The 7,351-nt window shown below is 31.2% G+C and overlaps 1 long non-coding RNA gene across 1 annotated transcript; it reads right to left on the reverse strand.

Moving 5' to 3' along the window:
- Positions 1–350: 350 nt before the first annotated feature.
- LOC107060133 (uncharacterized) lies at positions 351–787 on the reverse strand. The gene is made up of 3 exons (XR_001473166.1): positions 761–787; positions 523–615; positions 351–446 (listed from the first exon to the last, which is right to left on the reverse strand). It is a non-coding gene; the product is annotated as an uncharacterized lncRNA (long non-coding RNA).
- Positions 788–7,351: the final 6,564 nt, after the last annotated feature.

Raw genomic sequence — 7,351 nt, forward strand, 5'->3', positions numbered from 1 at the left:
TTGAACTTCAATTAGCCTGTCTTCAACACTCTCACGTTTACGACGTTCTTCTTCTGTCTCTTTTTGTCGTGCTTGTAGTTGCTCTTGAATTTCATTCATAGATCTCCTGCTTGGCTTAATTCCTGAGCTTTGACCACGATAATATCTCGACTTTTCTCCCATAATTCTCACAAATGCTGCATTGGCAATAAGATCTGCATCAATTTCCTCTTCATTTTCTTGAATTTGATCAGCAACAATTTCCTTCACCCTATCCTACAAAAGAGTAATACAAACTTACGCTTTTAATATAATGCTTTAATAATTTTATGCTCTAAAAATAAAGATAAGAGTTATGCATGTACATTCAGTTCAGAAGATACATCATTAACCCAATGTCCGTTCTTCATGTGAGTCAACTCCCAAAGTTTCAAAAAATTTGGCTCTTTTCTAGTGTTTGTGTCTCTCTAACAAAAGAAATCAAATTATGAAGTTGAATGAAGAATGATTGAAGTTCACAAAAATAAAGAAATATCTCATCACCTTTTCAAAAGATATTGCTCGGAAGGATTTTCTTCCACAAATATGAGGTATTTCTTGTTTTGCTTTATTAGCTTTATTTCTTTCACTCATTTTCTGCATTAAATTTGAATTTTTAAGTGTCATAAATTTAATTAGAACAATAAAACCAATAAAGTAAATAATAATATTGTTAAATTCATTTAATTTTGATGTACTCCTAATTACGTACCTGAAAAGAATCTGAGCTGAAATACTCTACCAAGAATTTCCATTCAACTTCATTAACTTCTGCTGGCATGTTCAATATCGATACAGTTTATTAGCTTGATCCAAGATAGTATCCCGAACGTGTTGTGTGTCGGGTAGTTGGAAGGTGTCCTGCTCACAACAAAATTTAAGTGAACTTACTTGAAATAGAACTTTGATTGTATATGACTAATTAAAAAATGAAATAATTATTATTTGATTCTTGAAAAAAATAGGAAACATATATGTAAGTTGCTAATAGAAGGATAACAACCATAAAAATAATCAGATTAATACAGTGAATTCATGTAAGAATGAAGAGAAATATCAAGGTCATAGTAACTTGTCCCCAAATTTGTTTATTAGAAGATATCTACAGCTTATAACAACAACACAGTTAGGAAATCAATTGTCATTGACAAATAAATATAAGCAAAAAGTAGACTTAGCACAACTAGAGTTAAAATAATTCTTGACTTGTTGGACAGTTATCTTATATGATTGAGACTATAATATTTAGACAAAAGAACTAGACAACAATTGTTCAACATGAGAAGAAAACTGAGCATTAGATAGTATAGCAAGTTTAAATTTTCAATACTACTTAACTGGACAGTAAAGATTGGAGTGTGGTGCAATATAAAAAAAATACAAATGTTTGAATTGGTTTTTTTTTTCCAGATTATTGGTCTGTGGTTATATTGCGAGCTTCATCAATTAAGATTCATCTTATTTCTAAGTTCAAAAGTTCTCATTATTTAGCAATTGTTTCAATATGTCAAACAATTTCGACAAGTAATTTGATCACTTCTAGTAGATAAAAAAGTGTTGTATGTCTTTTCTTATCAATGGCTAATAAAAAATTAAAGTTCATAAAGTCTCATGTTTCACAACTTTCTTCTGCAATAATTACTAGAAGCTTTCTATCCAAAAGATATTTTACTCTTACAATTAAATTCAGGTAAAGATTAAAAAGAATCAACCCTTTTTTCTTCTCCTAAGAAATAGGGTTGTCACTCTAGTGAAATACATACTAACGAACTAAATCAAGTTAGTTTGATGATATGCTCGAAAATACAAAAAATTACTCTGTCTAAGCTATCAACATTTATACTCTACACCTAATTTTAAAATTAAACAATAAAATTAGATTAGTCTTATTTGAACAAACACTTATCAGCTATTATGATGTTACTTTTTATAAGCTAGATCAGATTTTTAAGGAGAAATGAAGTAAATTACCAGTATATGCGTAATGATTCTATCTTTTGCTAGATCAGAAACATTCTTCCAATTCTTGACAGCATGCCTAGCATGCTGAAATTTTTTCACAGAAATCTCGGTAACAAAATCGTTAGCTCCAGGACCTACTGCAACTCTTTGATCCGGTGGAATAATCACACTTAACTTGCCATTTATATTTTTACGTTTCTTTTGAATTGAAAGCCCTGTTGTTTTTCCCCTCCCCTTTCTTTTTTGTCCTAAAAAATATAAGAAAGTATTTAGATCTACAATAAGCATAATATATAAAAGCCAAAAAGAATTAAAAAGATAATATTTAGTGAATGATTAATTTACCTGATTGGGGATGCGAAATTACATTAGTAGTTCCTATACTCTCAGAAACAGGCACATTTGTCATCATGATAAACTGAAACACATGTTAAAAAGAAATGTACTATTGAAATCTAGAATATAAATAAAAGAAATGTTAGAAAGTAGACAAAATAATGCTTAGAAATTGAGAGAAATAATTCAAATTATAATGCAAAGATAAAATATTAACAAGTTGTTTACGCGTCGTTGGCACAATAAACAACCAACCAAAGGGGTTAGTTTCATGTTATAGTTATCTTGGTTGACTAATAGAAATAATTGAGCACATCAACATAAACTATCATAATCTTACAATTTTCATGAAGTAATTATAGACAAAAAAAAAAGAATCAGCAAAATTTTGCAACCCCAGATGTCCAAAAAATAATTCAGATAACATTATTTTTAACACCAAGCATAACGATTAAGATGCATGTAGATGAGAGGAGCTAAATCTTTTAAAAGAAGTGATTGTAATAAGTAAAATTGTCTTGTGCACTAACTGAAAATCACAACCAATCATCATCTTTGTCAACTTCATGTTCATCTTCAGAATGATATTCTCCATCTAATGAAAATTTATTGAAGTTATCTCCATTTTCACCATCAGATTCATCAATAATTTCTAGGTCTATTTCTTCCTCATTATTGAGAGAAGGTGCTTCAACACTCACTCCATCAATGTCTTCTCTTTGTATTGTAACATTATCATTATCCGATTCTACTTGAAGACTTGTTTCTCCTCTTTCAACCAAGTCAATTAGTTGATATGGCTCTGGTTCACTTTCTTGCTCGGGTACATCATACAAATTTCGTGGTCTTACCCTTACCACTGCATGCCATTTTTCATTTTGACCATGTTTAAGATAATATACACAGATTGAGCTTGTGAGCCTAAAATAAATAGATCATTTGTGTAATGAATCTGTGTCACATCTACACATACAAATCCATATTCATCTCTTTTGTAACCTCTACTTTGACTTCGACCTTGGGGTGGAACTTCAAACCAGTCCCGTTGAAATAATATGACTGAATTACCACCTATGTATGATATCTCTAAAATCTTTCTAATTCTTCCATCATAATCAACATTTTATGTATGCTCATCACTCTTTACTACCACATCACTGTTTTGTGTTTTTAAAAATAATTCAGATTCCTTTGTACGAAATCTAAAACCATTCAAGGTATAACCATTATGACTATAAACACGAGAATCTGGGAGTCTTGCCAAAGCAAATAATTCATCGGTAATTCGATCATCACCATTCTCTTTTAATTGTACCACCTATAATATTTCAACAACAAACATTAATACTACTTAGAAAGTAAGTTTTATAGATTCTTCTGAATAAAGATAAATTAACATAAAATAATATAATTTACCTTTTCTTCAAACCATAAAGAAAATTCCTCCTTGTGCCTCTTGAAAACATTTTTATTGTTTTCTTTTGTTAATATTTCTAGATGTTCCCTATGAATTATAAATTTTTTCATAAAAAAAATAGAAGAAGAAAATATTAGATTATAGTCATGGATAGGTTCATTTTTTAAAAAAAGTAAAATAAGTAAAAGGTGTCTTACTCAATCCAAGGACGAACTTCCTCACAATTTTGGAGGATGTAAAAATGAGCTTGCTTTATTTTAAGATCACTCATATTTTCCCAAGAACCTCCTGATAATGGCTTACCACAACATTTAAATATAGATAACACATTGGAATCTTTGTTGGAAGAATCAAAGTTTCGATCCAGACGATTCTGCTTTGTCTCTATATCTGGCAAATATTTGCTACAGAATGTCATGCAATCCTCTGCAAGATGGCCCTCAGCAATTGCTCCTTCTGGATGATATTTATTGCGTACATAATTTTTTAATGTGCGCAAATATCTATTTGTAAATATATATCAATTTTGTAACAAATTTTAATAAGTTCCTTTGTACGAAATCTAAAACCATTCAAGGTATAACTATTATGACTATAAACACGAGAATCTGGGAGTCTTGTCAAAGCAAATAATTCATGGGTAATTCGATCATCACCATTCTCTTTTAATTGTACCACCTATAATATTTCAACAACAAACACTAATACTACTTAGAAAGTAAGATTTATAGATTCTTTTGAATAAAGATAAATTAACATAAAATAATATAATTTACCTTTTCTTCAAACCATAAAGAAAATTCCTCTTTGTGCCTCTTAAAAACATTTTTATTGTTTTCTTTTGTTAATATTTCTAGATGTTCCCTATGAATTATAATTTTTTTCATAAAAAAAATAGAAGAAGAAAATATTGGATTATAGTCATGGATAGGTTCATTTTAAAAAAAAAGTAAAATAAGTAAAAGGTGTCTTACTCAATCTAAGGACGAACTTCCTCACAATTTTGGAGGATGTAAAAATGAGCTTGCTTTATTTTAAGATCACTCATATTTTCCCAAGAACCTCCTGATAATGGCTTACCACAACATTTAAATATAGATAACACATTGGAATCTTTGTTGGAAGAATCAAAGTTTCGATCCAGACGATTCTGCTTTGTCTCTATATCTGGCAAATATTTGCTACAGAATGTCATGCAATCCTCTGCAAGATGGCCCTCAGCAATTGCTCCTTACAGACGATATTTATTGCGTACATATTTTTTTAATGTGCGCAAATATCTATTTGTAAATATATATCAATTTTGTAACAAATTTTAATAAAAAAAATACTTCACAATAATAAGAATCTAACCTCTCGATGTAATACATCCATCGGTATTGAACGGGACCAGCTAACTTTGCCTCATTTGCCAAATGAATTGCCAAGTGAATCATAACATCAAAAAAGGTTGGCAGGAATACACGCTCTAACTTACAAATTGTTATTCGTATACTTTTATCTAGTTGATCTAACTTCTCTACATGTAACTCCTTAGCACACAAATCAGTAAAGAATAATGACAATTCAATTAACGGATCATAAGCATCCTTTGGAAAAATTTCTTTGATGATAAGTGGAATGATACGTTGAAAAAGAACATGATGATCATGAGTTTTAAGTACTAAAAGTCTAGCTTCCTTAACACAACGACTAATGTTAGACGAATAAGCATCAGGAAACTTGACTTCTTTGATGAGGTTACAAAACTGAATCTTTTCCATTTTAGACATTGTATAACTTGTCGGAGGAAGTATATACTTATCCCCACTTTTTATTGGATGGAGGGACTTTTTCATTCTCATCTCTTGTATGTCCAGCCGTGATTTTAGTGTGTCCTTTGTTTTTCCTTCAATATCTAACAAAGTTCCAAGCACACTTTCACTAATATTCTTTTCAATGTGCGTTACGTCCAAATTATGTCTCAATAACACACTCTTCCAATATGGAAGCTCAAAGAATATACTTTTCTTCTTCCAATTGTCAGATCTTCCAGCATCTCATTTTTTTATTTTTTTTTGTGTTGGGATCAATTGAACCTTGTGAGAATGTATTTAGTTGTGCAAGCACATCATCTCCACTCAAAGCTTCTAGTGCAATTCTTTCTTCTCTTGTGTTATCAAAACAACTTTTATTTCGACGATAAGAGTGATCTTTCTCCAAAAACCTACAATGACCCATATAGCAAAGCTTTCGACCATGTTTTAAGTAAGTGGAACAAGTATGTACATGACAAACCGGACAAGCTAATTTACCTTTAGTGCTCCAACCGGACAACATACCATAAGCTGGAAAGTCATTAATTATCCACAACAAAGAAGCATGCAATTTAAATTTTTGTTTCTTAAAAGCATCAAAAGTGTCGATTCCACTCTCCCATAAAATTTTCAAATCATCAATCAGAGGTTGGAGATACACATCAATATTCATACCAGGGCCTTTTGGGCCGGAATAAGCAAGGACAACAAAATATTAGATTGCTTCATGCATAGCCATGGAGGAAGATTATATGAAATCAAGACTACCGGCCAAATGCTATAAAAATTACTCATAGAACCAAATGGATTAAAACCATCTGAAGCAAGCCCAAGTCTTACATTACGTGGATCTAAAGCAAATGTCGTATGTTCTTCATCAAAAGTTTTCCAAGATAATGAGTCAGTTGGATGACTTAGTAGTCCATCATCAACTCACTTATTTTTATGCCACCTCATATCTTCTGCATCTTGTTTTGTCATAAACAATCTTTGTAATCTTGGTATCCAAGGAAAGTATCTAAGAATCTTTCTAGGAATTCCTTTATTTTTCTTATTCAAATTTCTGGAAGTAGGCTCATCCTCATTATCTTTTTCTTTTCTTACAATCCATCGTTTCTCACCGCATTTAGGACATTACTCAAGATCAACATATTCCTTTCTATATAAGATGCAATTATTATACATGCATCTATCTTCACATAATTTAGACCCAAATTTTTTATGATTCTTTTAACTTCATAGATAGAATTAGGGAGCACATTTTCCTTTGGAAAAGCATCACTCAATAATTTCAACAAAGAGTCAAATGAAATATTACTCCAACCATGTAGACACTTCATTTGAAACAGGCTCACTATAAAGGAGAGTTTGGAGAACTTTTCACAATCTGGATATAACTTTTGCTTTGCATCCTTTAATAAGTTATAAAATCTCTTTGCTTTTATGTTAGGCTCTTCATATCTAGGCTCAGTGGTCTCATCAAACTCATGATTATTAGTGGGGATACCACGATACATGTCATTTAACATTTCAAAAGTGGAAGTATCATCGTTGTCAAAATTTATATCTGCACCAAAATTCATTTCATCATTTGAACTTGAGATCTCATCTCCAGATTCGAAAAGGGACTGTGGGGGGAGGGAGGGGAGATACTCAGTTGACCTGTTTATGGAACACTGGAGTATCAGTTAGTAGAGCAATGGAGCTGATTGATGAGTGTTTTGGTCACATTTTTATTTCTCCCAATGAGTTTCCTAAAGCAATTGGAAAAAATTGACAGTAGATTACCACGAGAACAACAACCAGTAGAGATGGTAGACAG

Source organism: Solanum tuberosum, unplaced genomic scaffold, assembly GCF_000226075.1.
Source record: "Solanum tuberosum cultivar DM 1-3 516 R44 unplaced genomic scaffold, SolTub_3.0 scf00056, whole genome shotgun sequence".
NCBI classification, from domain to species: domain Eukaryota; kingdom Viridiplantae; phylum Streptophyta; class Magnoliopsida; order Solanales; family Solanaceae; genus Solanum; species Solanum tuberosum.